This window comes from Rhinopithecus bieti, unplaced genomic scaffold, assembly GCF_001698545.2.
Source record: "Rhinopithecus bieti isolate Rb0 unplaced genomic scaffold, ASM169854v2 scaffold_12689, whole genome shotgun sequence".
In the NCBI taxonomy this organism is placed as follows: domain Eukaryota; kingdom Metazoa; phylum Chordata; class Mammalia; order Primates; family Cercopithecidae; genus Rhinopithecus; species Rhinopithecus bieti.
In genome coordinates, this window is record NW_016807758.1 from 213,135 (window position 1) to 215,728 (window position 2,594).

Sequence of the window (2,594 nt, forward strand, 5' to 3'; positions counted from 1 at the left end):
GGTGGGCCTCCAGTCTGTTGCAGGTATGCCCAGGCAAGCCCCCTGTGCCGTTCCCTTACTTGCACAAAACATCTGGTATAAACACTTGCGGAATAGGTTGGAGAATCTGCAGGGACTCTTCCATATCTGCCTAGGCCTTTGTCTGCCTCCTGCCTCTATCAATATAATGATGTTTAGAACTGAGGGGAAAAATACATGGTAATTTTTGAGACTATGAGGCAGAGCTACTTCCTTCCTTGTAATATTCATGGCCCTGAACGCTGGCCAGGAGAGGGTCAGGCCACAGGAAGGGAAGCAGCATCTCACAGATGGGCCACCCCTCAACACTGTTTGCTGCACTACTGGATGTCACTACAGAAGATGTTGCTCTACCCCAGGTTGCCTCTGCCCACTCCTGTCAGTCTTGTTTTCCACAATTCATTATTGACCTATTTGATCTTCCTTACTAATTTCCAACTAGCCACATTCTACTTTGCCACATTTCCCCCTCTCCTGACTATCCCTTAGTATAAAATCCTGCTAAATTGCATTTTGTTCAATCTCCCTAAGTAATGTGATACATGATGTCAAGCCAACAGCATCCATTTATTTTGAATAAATTTACAGTTAGAAATTTTTTTAACATTGCTAGACTTGAATATCAAGTATTTTATTTAATGAATGAATGGTGATAACTGCATTTTTTAAAAGAGCAAAGGAATCTATATACATTGCCTATTTTCCAACAATACTAGATTCCATTTTAAATACGTCATAATTGTTTCTACCTGAAGAACACTGGCACTGGAGCCAGCCTGCCCTGGTACATCCTGGCTCCATGTCTTACAAGCGATGTGACTGTGAGTGAGTTACTAAATCACTCTGTGCTTAGGTTTTCTCCTATAAAACAAAGATAATAATAATCCCTCTGTTATATAATTATGGTTAAATGCAACTAAAATTGTGTTCAGAATTTATTCCTTCTGGTGGGTTCTTGGTTTCGCTTACTTCAAGAATGAAGCCATGGACTTTTGCAGCGAGTGTCACAGCTCTTAAAGGTGGTGCGGACCAAGAGTGAGCAGCATCTAAATTTATTGTGCAGAGTGAAAGACTAATGCTACCACAGTGTGGAAAGAGACCGGAGCAAGTTGCCGCTGGAGGCGGTGGCCAGCTTTTTATTCCCTTATTTGGCCCAGCCCATGTCCTGCTGATTGGTCCATTTTACAGAGTGTTGATTGGTCCACTTCACAGAGTGCTGATTGGTCCATTTTACAGAGTGCTAATTGGTGCATTTTACAGAGTGCTGATTGGTGAGTTTTTATGGAGTGCTGATTGGTGCATTTACAATCCTTTAGCTAGACACAGAGCACTGATTGATGCATTTTTACAGAGTACTGATTGGTGCCTTTACAATCCTTTAGCTAGACACAAAAGTTCTCCAATTCCTCACTCTCAACCCAGGAAGTCCAGCTGGCTTCACCTCTCAAAATGATATAGGTTTGGGGGAACTCTTAAAATTTGGGCAGATTATTTTTGGCACTTATTTGTTGCTGCTATGTTTTATCTTTGTGTGTGTGTGTGTGTGTGTGTGTGTGTGTGTGTGTGTGTGTGTGTATTTCTTAAGAATGTCAAACTTGGCTGGGTGCAGTGGCTCACTCCTGTAATCCCAGTTCTTTGGGAGGTCAAGGCCAGAAGATTACTTGAGGCTAGGAGTTTGAGAACAGCCTGGGAGTATAGTGAGACCCTGTCCCTACTAAAAATTTAAAAAATTTTCTGGGTGTGGTGGCAATGCCTGTAGTCTTAGCTACTTGGAAGCTGAGGCAGGAGGGTCTTTTGAGCCCAAGAGGTTGAGGCTGCACTGAGTCATAATTGTGCCATTACACTGTAGCCTGGGTGACAGAGTTTAACCCTGTCTCTAAAAGAAATAAAGAAAGACATGCTCATATTTTTGGAATAAATTCATTTTTATAAATGTATTCAAATTAGTTATACAAAAAACTACGAGAAACATATGTCTGTAAGAAGGTTCATACAGCTTCATTGAACATGATTCCTCCTAATAGGAACTTAAATAGATAACATAAGACACATCAATATGATTTTAACGCAGCCATTAATAATTACAATCGCAAATAATAATTTTATAAAATAGAATATTGTATATTATTTAGAAAACATTATACAAATGACTTCAATTTACATTAAAACTCATATGTACGTTGGACATACAGTAAGAATATGAATGACTTGCAAATTTTCTGCAGTGAGTCTGTATCAATTTAAAATCAGAATTTATGTGTATGTATTTAAAATATATATTTAACATAATTCTAGCATCTGACCTAGTAATTCTTTTTTTTTTTTTTTTAATTATACTTTAAGTTCTAGGGTACATGTGCATAACGTGCAGGTTTGTTACATATGTATACTTATGCCATGTTGGTGTGCTGCACCCATTAACTCGTCAGCACCCATCAATTCATCATTTATATCATGTATAACTCCCCAATGCAATCCCTCCCTCCTCCCCCCTCCCCATGATAGGCCCCAGTGTGTGATGTTCCCCTTCCCGAGTCCAAGTGATCTCATTGTTCAGTTCCCACCTATGAGTGAGA

The 2,594-nt window shown here is 39.7% G+C and overlaps 1 protein-coding gene across 2 annotated transcripts in view; it reads left to right on the top strand.

Moving 5' to 3' along the window:
• Window positions 1-808: 808 nt before the first annotated feature.
• Window positions 809-2,594, top strand: part of NRG3 (neuregulin 3) — a 311,679-nt gene continuing 309,893 nt past the window's right edge. For both annotated transcript variants that reach the window (XM_017883718.1, XM_017883717.1), the window contains exon 1: window positions 809-839. The gene's annotated coding sequence lies outside the window, so the exon portion shown is untranslated. The remainder of the gene's footprint in view (window positions 840-2,594) is intronic.